General features: G+C 34.1%; 1 long non-coding RNA gene across 1 annotated transcript; it reads right to left on the bottom strand.

Moving 5' to 3' along the window:
- On the bottom strand, positions 8,539-10,337 carry LOC108661768. The gene is made up of 3 exons (XR_001927560.1): positions 10,293-10,337; positions 9,575-9,650; positions 8,539-8,712 (listed from the first exon to the last, which is right to left on the bottom strand). It is a non-coding gene; the product is annotated as an uncharacterized LOC108661768 (long non-coding RNA).

The following is a 14,668-nucleotide window of genomic DNA, read 5'->3' as shown; positions in this document are numbered from 1 at the left end:
CACACACACTCTCTCTCTCTCTCTCTCTCTCTCTCTCTCTCTCTCTCTCTCTACACGTTTAGCTAGTGAGTGAATGTACTAAAGAAAGACTTTTGAAGGTTGTTGAGGTGCAAAAGTGGAAGAGCATGAAAAACCCTATGAAGGAGTGGGCAAATGCATGAAATTTAAGGTTAGTTTGAGAGCGTGATGGAAGCTTTGAGAGAAGCTTTCATGGAGGATGAAAGAAACATGACATGGGAGGAAGAAGAAGAATAAGCTACTGGAAAAATGAGGAAGCTGCTGGAGGAATGAGATATTTACGCTTAAAGTTTATCCAAGTTTCATGCAATTTACCAAAATGCCCTCAACAAGGTGACTTTGTCTTCCTCCTATCCTTTGTGCAATCTTTTTACTTCTTTGACATTACGACAAAGTCCATAATAGTCTAGAAATACTAGGGTTTACGAAAATGAAAATTTTTTACTCGAGATGCAAAATGACCGTTTTGCCCCTATTATGAAAATTATCAGTATTTCTGTTTACTTCATTTATTTATCATGATATACATAATTCATTTATTCCTTAGGCCTACCTAGGCCTTAATAATATTAGGAAATCTACTTTTAGGAGCTCACCAAGAAAATGACGAAATTATCGTAGTCCGTGTTATGGTGTCTACTTCTAGTTACAGGTCTATGAAGGTCGAGGTTTCACAATATGAGGGTACTGGGTGTAACACTCTCCCCCGTTTAAATAGAATTCATCCTCAAATTCACGTCGATGTCGAGTTATTAATCTCACTCTATGATCTTATTTCGTTCCTTCCTTTATAGGGAATTTTGATTTATGCAGTTCGTTACCTTCCGTTCAACTAAAACATTTTACAAGATCAGGGTACGTAACTTATATCTATTATCATCTTCGAGTCAGAACCATGGTATTTTTCACTAATGTTCTCCCTTTTATCATTAAGCCGCCGAGCACGCCTTTGTCTTCCATCATTAACCCCGAATCATAACTCCAGCTCAATCATAGTGATTTTGATCATATATTATACTTGCTTATGCATACCTAATCATCATCTTATTACCTCATTCCCTGTCAACTCCCCAACATTCATTCCTTATTTTATCCCCGTACACTATTGCATAACTTATGGCATTATAAACATGTCCTACTCATTCCTATTCATAATTTCAACATCAGGGGGAATTGAATCTTTCAACCATTCCCTCACTCTTCATATTTATTTCGTATTTATGCAACTTAAATCTTCTTAATCATATTAGTCCATCTTTCATGTCTTAATCATGCTATAGATTACATTCCCTTGATATCTTTTCTTTGACTATTTCTCCAAATTTCTTATATCAACATAGCTCAACTTCCGATGAGATCTCTTTTTGTTGTACTATCCATCCAACTTCATCAAATATATCATGCTCAAATTTCGAATCACTAAGAACAATTTGTTACCTTGGTTGGTTACGTCATCAATTCCACACATACGTATGTACACGCACTTATAAATGTTAACATTCCTTATTATGTGTGGGGATCCTTGCGTTCAAGCACCTTCGAGCTAAATTTCACTTTTATTCATTTCTATCCATAACCAAAATTCAATATAATAAGTCTCATAATTCATGTCAACATTCTCATATTTGATTTACGAACATTGGGGGATAATCAATTTTTTATTACCCTTTTTAGATGTTTAAATTATCATTCAACTTGCGTCTTACCATAAGTTATCTCTTACGTAATCCATACGAATTCTCATCATGCCTACGCATAACGTCACATCATTTGCATGCTTATACTCCCTTCTTATCATTTCCAATTATATACTTAAGTTTCATTGTACTATATATATCCTTGCACCACAATCTCATTAGTCACATTTCACTTACTAAATATCATTTTCATTATCTTGCAATCCAGTATGCGTATATGCTTTATAACCTCATTGATCCTTCAAAGGTTCATTTTTTCTTGATCATTGCATCTTATGCAATACCACAATCCCTAAAAGTCATCCTTATATATCCCTTTTGCAATTCGAGATTAACCAGTCACTTATGACTTAAACTCATTCAAATCATGCGTGCCTCATACATTTTCGAATTCCAATTCCATAATACGTTAGAAGGTTTCCATTATCCAACTTCATTATCAAAGTTACCTTCAATCATCATTTACACTATTCTTTTATACCAATATAACATCAGTCTCCCTTAGCCAATTTACAATTTGTACTTGAAATTACAAGACTGAGAACAAGGTTCTTCTCAAGTACCCCTCCATGTCAATATGAGCATCACTCTCGACTTATAGCTTCCCTTTTTTTTTTATAACAACCCAACTTAATGCTTGTTTTTACAAGATTCACAGCAAGATTCCTCTTGAGATTTCCTTGTAGATACTCACCTTAAACTTATATCTCACCGTATATAATTATTTAACCCGTGGTCTAGCCATTAGGCTTTTTAGCAAGTTTCCAATTTCCAGATGTTATACTTGCCGCGTATGTTTAGTGATTCCTTCTCAAGGATGTTTGTGCATTCCTGAAACACTTAATCACTTATTGGCTCCTTAACCTTCAGAGCATATCATTCCAAAAAGGCATGCACTTATTCACCAAGATATTTAAATGCCTGCTTATCTATTCATACTTCAATTTATCTTCATGGGTTTCTAGCATGCCCTATAATTGGCCTTGTGTTGTTACTAACCCTCTTCATTCAACTAAGTCAAGACGAGATTTGTAAATCTTCATAGCAATGCTTTATATTAACTCATTTGCTATGCTACCCTTGTAATCCTTGATTCACAATTTCATCACCTGGTATTGACATCCCTTGTCAATGTCCCATACCTTCATCTAACCTTTCACTCATTTTTTTTCCTTAGCCTTTAACAAGGCTTAACCTCTTGTCTTCTTTATTTCTTAGGATTTGACTTTAGTCAACATGTTATTCATTTTAATACTTCACATGGTAGTTTATCTCAATGTAGCTATCTCGAGAACTCTTTAACTCTCTTTCTTTTACTTACATGCCCATATATAAGGCATTAAAGAAACCTTTCAATTCATTCAGATAAACACTCTTCCGATGTACTTAAAACTCCAAATAACAAAGCTCAACATCAATACCAATAACCATAATTCAACTTGTGAGTTTCATCTTTATGCCACTCACAGTTTGCTCGTGCTTTCTAGCCATGAGAGGTTCTTAAAGCGGCAGCATTGGGCAGTCAGCGCTGTGACATTGCAGCTGCTGGAATTTACTTTATCGAAGCAATTCTTTTACTTTTAAGACTACTGTACCAATCATTCTCAACCGCATGGCTTTCCTTTAAGCCTATACTACAGTTTCCATCAGCAGGTGTATTTTCATTTTGCTTATCATACGTATTAGGCCAAGTCAATACTTTCAACTCATATTATCCTTTAACACTCATCATCAGTCATTAAGTCCCACCTTAGGACATCCTCTCCATATTGTGTAATGACTTCTCAAGATATATATATATAACACCACACACATAATTATTCATTATTTATGGCATCCCACCATTCTAACCATCCATAATTAATTATCTTTCTTGTCTCATAACTCAAATAGTTTATTGACATTTTAGTACAAACGACCTAAAAATAATTCATCCTTCTCCACATTCTACATTCACAATTTTTCATTACATCAAGAATTTATCTTTCCCAAGTTCCATAATTTACCTCCAATGGGCTATATTTGTGTCAAATTATCATTTTATAATGTTAGGGCACCATGTGCCTCCATTCTTACCGCCAATCATACTTTATAAGAAACAAATAAAAGACTTTCATACCTTTTTCTTCTTTTGTGCATTGCACAACTCTTTAAGATCTACCTACACACTACAGCCACTCAACCAACGAATCATCCTTTTTGACCCTTTTTCCTGTTTATCCAGCATATGCTCCTTAACATTCTCATCCACAGGAATATCGGGTCATAATTCCCTGAACACTTAAGTTTACAATTCTCAACTTAATCACATTAACCATTCAAAGTGTCATCTATAGTCTCATTAATTTCGCTCATATTCTACCAAATTGTAACTGCAATTGAAATTTCAAATTTTCACCTTTCCACGATTAACTGGTAATCATTTGTCAAGTCTTGTAGTTGTTTATACCATTAATAATTTTCCATGTCGACCTTTAATAATTATTTGAGGTGACCAGCCACACCACTAAGGTGAATATCTTTACTCAATAATTATATTGCTAGTCCACCTTTGTCATATCATAAGATTTCCATATGCACCAAGTCATTTAAACAGCTACTTCATAATCCGTTCGAGTCACACGAAAATAAAAGTCAAACTCTTAAGTCCTTTGTACAGATAACTACTACTACTTCATTTACATCACGTCTGCCTAGACTTAAAATAATGTAAAGTTCAACGAAATTACTAAGTGTCCTTAGGATCTCCGTCACGCTGATCCGAACACATCGACGGATCCTCCTCTGGGTCCTCTTCAGGATCCTCTTATTTCTTATTCATCCAAGCTTGTTGTTGCCTCTCTAATTCCTCCCTACTCACAGGTGCAACACCTATTCCACATCCAGGAGGAAAGTGCTGGACAACGGTTACCTTCCTAGGACGAATATCTCCTTTTACAATTGCCTCTTCCATCTTTTTTTTATACCATTCATCTAGTAATTTGTTCATGCATCCCCGAATACCAGAGCTATCCTTATTTGCAAGGCTTTCACTACTTTCGAGACCTTTCCCTTTACGAAACATTATTTCAACTCCCGGTGGAATCCGTTCATCAGGAGGTCGGAGTGAATTACTAAACACGCTTTCAACCTTTAGCGCATAACAACTCCCAGCAGTGGAGTCCATCGATCCCTCTTAAGCATTAGGGGACTTTTCTTGTTTCTTCCTACTGCTGCTCATGTTGTGTTACAGGGGCACCTCAAATCTGTACATAAACATGGATTAATTCTTAACCTTTTAGTACTAAGACAAAGGTAGGCTTCTAGATGAAAGAGAGTTCATGTAGCCTCCTTCCCTTATTTGTGTTGTGCACCCATAAACCAAGAATAGGACTCTACACTAACACTAACAACTCTGCTGACAGACACAGGAAATTCTAAGACTCAGCTAAACCTAAGGCTCTGAAACCACTTTTATCACGACCCAAATTCCAAGCCATGACCGGTGCATGGGCCTAGTGGACGTAGCCCACTAAGCCCAAGCAAGCCTCTTTACATAATCTCGTTAACTATCCCATCAATTTTTCATCACCATTACTAGACCACCATTTGTAATTTGCAACTAGACGTATTTTCATAATACAATATCAATACCAAAAATTTACATTTGTATGATCTCAAAATAAGGTTATTCATAGCCATCTCATACTGGCACCATCATTCCAAACAATACACGCATCGTTGGCAAGTGATTCCTAGCAATTTACATTTAATGTACATGTACTCATATAAAAGACTTCTGACGACTAGCGGAGTGACTTTGGTGAGGGTACGGCTATCGAATGCCATGATACCTACCAAGAGTGAATGCAAGTGGATGCCTTAGTCTTGGTCCCAACTATCTACGGATCTGAAAACATGCAATTTAAAAGAGTGAGTATAAACTCAGTGAGTGAACATAAGAAGGGAACAAGCAACAATAAGGAATGTTTTAGAAAACATGATGCACTTACTTTGAATATTTAATCCCTTAATGTTAAAAGATCCATGATAAACCATGAAGTTGAATAGAATGAAAGTTTCAGCAATGACCAAGCAAGACAAGCAAATAGAAGGTTTTCTCACTGCAGTGATAAGGCATTCTTAGTTTGCATATGTTTTGGTTTTTTAAGTATATCTCCCACTAAAAAAGTCCAATTGACATGATTTTTGAGTCATTAGAAAGCTAAGAGGCTGGGCTACAACTTTGATGTTTACAACTTTGCCCATTTTTAATTTGAAGGTGGTCAAAATCTGTGTCAAAGTAAAATCACTACACAAGAATTTTGAAACCACTCGAGAGTTTCTCGCTGCAGCAAGAATGAATCTCGCTGCGGCGAGAAGCTTCAAGAAATTTCTCACTGCAGCGAGAACTAGGCCAGTGTAACCCCCACCCAACCTGAGAGTTTCTCGTTGCAGCGAGAAATAGAGCAATTTAGTTAAAAGGGGTATTGTTACATCAAAAGCCATTTTTTTGCTAAAATGAAAAGCAATTTGGGAGCAATTAACAATGCCAACATACAACACAATCACAATTATTTTCATAAACTTCCTATAACATATATATATATATATATATACATACATCATCATGCATACCATCCTGCCACACTCAGATCATGTGCACTCCCTACACGCACAATGCAATATCATCATCATCAGCTCATGTGCACTCCCACACCGCACATAGCTGGGTCATCATCAACTTATGTGCACTCCCACACCGCACATAGCTGGGTCATCATTATCACACAAAAGGAGCATCCAAAGCATAATATACATATCAATATAATATGAGAACACATGAACTATTCATATTACACATTTCACAAGGTAGAAACATTTCATCAAGTGCTTGTTCCCCAAGTATATTTTTAAAGCAAAAACAATTAAAACTTTCAAATGATTTATTTGAACATGTAGGCATTTCCCAAAACATTTTGAAATGCAAGCTCACTCACTAGTCTTTATTGATGTTTCGGTGGGCTCTAAATTCCATTAATGTTTCGAATGGAGGTGTGGGGTTCCGTTGGAACCTATCACACACAACAACATCGCCATCAACCTAACTAGGCATTAATACCATTCCGGAAGCTATTTCCTAAATCAAGTTCTATTAGTCATCCCTAACTAACTTTCAACTACAACTAAATGGCTATTATTTGCACTACTCTAATCACACTAAAAATGAATAAACAACCTCAACAATAAAACACTCACAAATCTAATTACTAGACATTATCAACAACTAAAGAGATTAACCCTAACTCATACTCACCTTGATGGTCTTTGTAATTGAATTCTCTTTCAAAATTCTTCAAGCTAATAAGGAAAATCACTCTCTCTCTCTCTACACGTCCAGCTAGTGAGTGAATGTACTAAAGAAAGACTTTTAAAGGCTGTTGAGGTGTAAAAGTGGAAGAGCATGAAAAACCCTATGAAGGAGTGGGCAAATGCATGAAATTAAAGGTCAGTTTGAGAGGGTGATGGAAGCTTTGAGAGAAGCTTTCATGGAGGATGAAAGAAACATGAGATGGGAGGAAGAAGAAGAAGCTGCTGGAAAAATGAGGAAGCTGTTGGAGGAATGAGATATTTATGCTTAAAGTTTATCCAAGTTTCATGCAATTTACCTAAATGACCTCAACAAGGTGACTTTGTCTTCCTCCTATCCTTTGTGCAATCTTTTTATTTCTTTGACATTAAGACAAAGTCCATAATAGTCTAGAAATACTTAGGTTCACGAAAATGTAAAATTTTTTACCCGAGATGCAAAATGACCGTTTTACCCCTATTATGAAAATTATCAGTATTTCTATTTTCTTCGTTTATTTATCATGATATACATCATTCATTTATTCCTTAGGCCTACTTAGGCCTTAATAATATTAGGAAATCTACTTTTAAGAGCTCACCAAGAAAATGACGAAATTACCCCTAGTCCGTGTTATCGTTTCTACTTCTAGTTACGAGTCTAGGGAGGTAGAGGTTTCACAATACGACGATAGTGGGTGTAAAAATTACTCTCTTGATGAATTAATACTCGAATGTGTTTAATGGCTATATTTTTTAAAAACTTGGTTAAGGATATTAAATGCATATATATGATGATTTGGTGGCTTTATGGTTACATATTCATGGTCTTAATGCTTATATTCTTGATTTTTTTGCTAACCCTTATTTCTTGAGCTTAAGTGTTTAATGCTCACACTTTTGAACCTTTTTGATATTATAAAAAATGGGAGAAGGTTTATGAGCAAATTTAATTTTATGCATATCTTGAGGGGGAGATTTTAAAATCATTTCATATGGAAATTATGCTCATAGTTTTGTCATATCAAAAAGGGGGAGATTATTAACTTTAAATGTCACGACCCGGTACTCCCTTCGAGCCCGTGACAACCGTCGCGATGTCTCTATAGGCATTCATTACTCTGAATGTCAACCGAAACCTCGCAAGGCTCTTGCATCAATTTTACGTCTCCCCTGTAGCAACAGCTACTAAATATCATGTTTTAAGGCAATATAAACTATTTTTAAATCAAAAACAAAAAAAAAAAGTAATTTCTGCCACACAGGGGTATTTTGGTCATTTTTATTCGAAAATTTTGAAACTTGGTGAAAATACAACATACGATTGAAAAATATACATTTCTTATCTAAATATAATTTTAGTAATCTAAATCATCCATTTAAAATGAAATTTTGGCTAATCAAACTAAATAAAAATATTAAATAAAATATTTTATTTTCTTATAAAACAATATTTATAGAATCCTGCATAAACAATTTTTGTAGCGTAAGAGCAAAATAAATTCATATATATAATAGCACACTAAACCAGGTATAAGAAAATATTCTACAATGACATGTGGATCCCAAAATAACCGAAAATATACAAGACTGTAGACCTTCGATTTCTAAGGATGCAAATCCAAAAGCAACCCTCGACAAAATTGGCTGTCTACAGACTGTCCTGAGCCTGAAATGGATAAAAAGAAAGGGTGAGTTTTTACAAATCCAGTGAGTAAGCAAAATTCATCTATAACATCTAAAGCCGAGTAAATGGAGACAGTTAAACCATCCCATCGTAATATAGTTCATAACATTCAAAACTCATTTCAATTCCTATAAAACAATTACATTTCATCAAAATAATCAACAAGGCTTATGATTCTCTTAAAAACTTAGCTTGTGCCAAAACTCATACTCGGTGACACCTTGGCCCGGACATCCAGTCGAGTCTGCCAAGGATGTTAAAACGACATATACCCATATTTTTACTTTTAAAATATAGTCATTCCTTGGTGTTGGTTGAGTTTCATCCTCACATGGTGGTTCGGCTTGAAGTGAACTCTAAACTTACCTTAGGAGATACCTTCCGCGCCTCTCGTACTAAGGTAAAATATAACAGGGTTTATCGTGTCCCTCTAATAGGCTGGTCCATGAAAACCCGCCCACTGCAGTAAGCTAAATACATAACCCACCAAATCAATAAAATTTCGACAGCATAACATGACTAATATAGTACTATCCAACCTGTCAATGTAAGACAAAACAATTTATATAATTCACAAAACCTCAATTTCAACCATTCATGCTACCACAATTTCATAAGCCATCAATTCAAATCATGTATATATATATAATACGAATATATAGCCTTCACTTACTCTATTTCGAAAATCAACATTTAGTTTTAGAATAATTTATAAATCTCATTCATTTAACCAACATTTAAAATGTAAAACATAATAATTTGCAAATTAAGTGCCTTATTCTTTAAAATCTTAAAACAAGTATAAACCATTTTAGATAATTAAGATGAACATCTGATTACTCACAATAGCAGGAGTTTGGAGTACCCCTATTCTTGGTCCTCGGGCACAATATCCTTACCCTTATCAGAGGGCTCACCACCTATACATAATACACGACATGTAATTTAATATATTTGTGACAAACTGTTATAAAACTATTTCAAGCTCTATATGAATGCATGACATTGAATGAGAATTGTCTGAATAATCACTTAATTATGGTGTTCTACGTGGGTTCAATTATGATTGAACTGAATTGGCATTTGACCTAACTCGCACTATGCCTTGTTTAATTAGCCAAAACATCTAATTCAACTCCAAATATCTTCATTACACTTCCAATATTCCAAATACACCAAAGTACCTCAATGAGCTTAAATGTGACTTAATTCACCGTAACCGAAATTCATTCCAATTTCGATATCCGATACCATAATTCATCAATTCCTAGCTAAATAACATGATTTACAATCAAATCCATCATCAACATGCCCTATAGAAAATTCGGCCACATGAGGGTGGTTGAAGAACATGTGATTTTCTTGCTTGTTTTTCCTTCCAAACATCACAAAATGACTAAAAACACTAGGATATTATGAAATCTAGCAAAATTCATCACCAAAACTTCTCTCTCTAGATTTGGCCAGCAAAGGTTCCCTCTTGAAACTTGAATTTCAGCCATGGAGAATGAAAAAGAATGCATGGAAAAGGTAGATCACAAGCTAAAATTAAAAAATCTTACCTTTACTTGCTTGATTTCTTGAAATCCAATAATTTCTCTTTAATTTTTCCTTCTTAGGGTTTGTTCTTATCTTTTTCTCTTTGTTCCCTTGCTTGGCCGGCCATAAGAATGTGAATGTGAAGGTTTTAAGTGAGTTTATATAGGTAATTAAAATAATATTAAAGCTTGACACTTGTCACCGTTTAATTGGTCCATGTTTAAAAACTTAACAATTAAGCATTTCATTCCCACCACATATAATCTCTCACTTAAAAAAATAATAGGTGAAATTCATGGATTTGACAAGTGTCATGGTGGTGTAAAATTCTAAAATTTCCAATTTCGTCCTCATGGACACTTAAAATGATCGTTTTGCCCCTATGTTCGGAAAAATGTCAGAAATTGAATTTTTTCACTTCTCAAATTCAAATAATGCTCTAATTAATCAAATTAGTCAAAACATCATCCAACATTCCAATTTTGCCCTTGGGTGGCAAAATGACCATTTTACCCTAACATTATGAAAATTCCTAATTTGACTCCAAATTAATCCTCGAACTCCGAATCACCATATTAAGACATTCTAAGGTTCAATAACTCTCAAATATATCCTAAAATCTCTATTCAAACTAGTTCGAGGTTTTAATCAACTTAATTGTACCACTAGGTACAATACCAACTTTTAACGATTTTTCGATACATTCACTTATGCAAACATTTTATCAAGCACATGAATGACATGACAAGTATATAATAGAGTAGGGCTTGACATTAAAATTATTACAATTTTGATTATGACAAAATGATCAAATTTGCTTAAAATTATTATAGATTTGATTATGACAAAATGATCAAATTTGCTTTAAATTATTATAATTTTGATTATGATAAAATGATCAGACTTGCTTGAACATTATTTGAGTGATCTTTGACAAGTTCTTGAAATGATTTAACTCTCATACATTTGTTCTTACATAGTTACAAGCTTGCTTGACTCTTGAAGTTATTGAACTATATCTATAAGCTTGTATGACTTAGTTGTATGAGTGATTACAATTCCCATTCATTAAAGTCTATTTTAAAGATTAAAGGAAAATCTAGATGCACTCATTAAGGGGGAGTTTTAAAAATATTTTTCAATGATGACAAAAAAGGGGAAAAGAAAGACTAAGCTAAATAGAGTTTGATAGGTCTTTATGTTTAATTTATGTGTATGATGCTTAGTTTTGGTTTTGTTGAATATTATGTGCTAGTTATTATGGATATTCAATATAGCTTGCTTAGCTACTATGGATATTGTATATCTTGTTTAGCTATTATGGATATTATAAATATTTTATTGCAAATCTTTAAAGAAAACTAGATGCATTAACTAAGGGGGAGCAATCCTCATTATGCATAAAAATTTAAAGCATTCATACTGAACATAGACATTGCACTTTTAATCTCAAAGTGTTTTGTCATCATCAAAAATAAGATTGACTCCATGTGTTTTTAATGATAACAAAACATGCTCATTCATTAGTATCTAATTATATTATTTAAGTGTGCAGAAGAAAGCTTAAATTCTTTAAATCATTTGTTGTTTGAAAGCAAGTAAAGATGCATGTTCAGTTGCAAGATGGGTTAATTGGTTAAACAAGCAAAGAAGAAAGAGTTTTAATGAAAACATATCAGTCTTAATCAATTAACATAGATACTTAATCAGCTAAAGTAATTCTGGGTGCTACACTTAAGATAGGCAGAAAAAGCCTTAATTGGTTAACACAAATTTAATTAGTTAAGAAAGTATTAGACGCAAAACAAAAGTTTATTAATCGGTTAACCAAAAGAGGTTAATCGATTAAGGGTCAAACTTGAAGTACCTAACAAGCACCTAAATTCAAATTTGAAATGAAATTGACCGTTGATGAGCACCAAATGAAGGATTTCAAATTTGAAGATATTTTAATCGGTTAACATTTATTTCAATCGGTTAAAGTGGAAATAGAGAAGCCTTAATCAGTTAACGGGGGCTTAACCAATTAAAAGAACACTACTGGTTGGAGAAGTTTGAAAATAGAATGTTCTTAATCGGTTAAAGCCACCTTTAATTGGTTAACACAATAAAGCAAACTATCAAACAGAAAAGCTTTAATAGTTAGCGCTCACCTTTAATCAGTTAAAAAGTCATTGCCAGTAATTTGAAAAGAGTTGCTTAAAGACAAAATAACAGCTATTTCTGTTCCAAAACTATTTCTAATAGCTAGAAATTATTCTCCAAGTATAATTAGATGCTCAAATGGTCAGAAATGGTAGAGAGAAGATACCTAAAGTGATTTTGAGCCTAGAAGACCAAAAATATTCTATTAACACCATTATTTCACTCCCATCCTTTGAAAAAATATTTGAGCTTAACTTTGTACATCTTAGATAAGTTAAGTGATCAATTGTACTTCATCTTTTCTGTATTTCTTGTTTACTTAGACTGTGAGAGACATTCTAAGAGGTAGACTAAGCTTAGGAAAGCTTAGGGAATCTTGTAACGGTTTTGAGCTTGAGTTAGAAGCTTACCTTGTAAAAGCTTGGTGGAAGCTGTCAATTCCACTAGTTTAGTGAGGTTGGGTTGAAAAATGCTTGATTGGGAGATCAAGATAGTGGGTGTAGGTCAAAAGGACCGAACCACTATAAATACTTGTGTTTTGTCCAATTTTCTTTAGCCTCTCTTTACTTGGTGATTTTCTGCCTTTACAAGTTTTAAACTCTTCTTTTCAAAATCCTTCAAAAGTTTTTCAACCTTAAAAGTTTCCATCAAATTTCTTTAAAAATGCTATTGCCCCCCCCCCCCCCTCTAACACTCCATTGGGACCAACATGACCAACCTCAAAAAAGCTGCTCTAAAAAGTCCTTTTTATATTTCCTTAAAAGCCTTAGTTTTTAAAAATTCGTAATTTGCAAAAATTAAAAACCACGTGCGGGAGCTGCAGTGCTCTCCTATCGGCCTCAAGTATGGTGCATGCATCCCTCACCGGCACTGCGATCTTTTTTCACCAACGCCTTGGCACTCTAGCCTCTAGTCCATGTATGGGGTATTTGCAGCATCAAGGCACCACGGCCTTGCTTCTTTGCACTGCCTTGTGCAGAATCTGCTACAGTCTTTCAACTTGTTACATGATTTTCTCCTACTTCGAAGCTGAACTAGATAAAATGGTAAAAAAAAAATTATAGATCTACCTCTTAACTTTTCAATGGTTCAAAAATCAAACCAATTAGATCTTTGTATTGAAATTTACGCTCAAAATACTACATCATGTATGAGGAGTGTACTTATCCATACTTGCACGATTCATAGCAAATCAAGGTTTTTCCTTCTAAAGACCTTCAAAAACAAGAGACTAAGCCAGCAATAACTAAACTTAAAGGATTTTAACATCAAATTAAAGAAAAATGCGTAATAAATATTGATTCAACATGATTTAAGCTATTTTAAGAAAAGTAAATAAAACTACCTAATTCCAAACCTAAAACTCAAGAACTTAGCTATTTTGGTATCCAAAATACGGCAAAATAACTCTATGTAATAGAGTTATCACCAATCAATCTTATAAAGGGTTCGGTCAACCTTGAGGCAAAATGCAGGAAGGAATGACAATTTTTGGAAGCCCTAGTCAACCCTAGGAGACTCCTAATCAACCCTCCAAGTTCTGATCTCAAAATCACAAGCTTTTTGGAAGTATATCAACTAAAGGACACTTGTATTCTACTATAGAAGCCCTAATTTGAAATTTTGAAGAACATAGTTAACTCTAGATGCTCTATAGTCTACCCCAAAGTCTCAACAACTATCAGATTTGAATCAAACTTGTATCTAATAGCTCTATTGACTATAAAAGGAAGCCTTGCACCCATTTTGAAGTAAGAGAATACACACAAAGGCACTCAAACCCTAGAAAAGCTTCAAGATCTTCATTTTTCTCTTACACTCATCTTTTAAGTCTTCTTTCAAGCATTCAAGCACTTAAAGCAAAACTTTTTTGTTCATTAAGTTGATATTCTTGTACCCATTTTATTGTAAGCTTAAACACAAACTCATCAACCTTAGAGAGGCATTTATTACTATCCATTTGTAAACATTTTTGTGAAAGGTTCTAACTTAGTCTTGAAAAATTAGTGAGGGTTTGTGGTTGAGCCCATTAGAAACCACTGTGAGGGTTTGTGGTTGATTGTAATAAAAACTATTGTGAGGATTTATTGCTTGGTCTCGTGAAAAAGCATTTGTAAGGGGCCAATTCACCTCCCTCTTGGTCTTTATTATATTGAACTTACTACACTAACACATTGAAGGTATTTATACTTGCTCTCCTATTTTGGAATTTTCGCTCTCGGGGTTTAAATGTATTGATACTTATCAAGGTAGG

This window comes from Theobroma cacao, chromosome 4 (genome assembly GCF_000208745.1).
Source record: "Theobroma cacao cultivar B97-61/B2 chromosome 4, Criollo_cocoa_genome_V2, whole genome shotgun sequence".
NCBI classification, from domain to species: domain Eukaryota; kingdom Viridiplantae; phylum Streptophyta; class Magnoliopsida; order Malvales; family Malvaceae; genus Theobroma; species Theobroma cacao.
The sequence above is the reverse complement of the archived record's forward strand: the minus strand, read 5'-3'. Positions and strand labels throughout refer to the sequence as shown.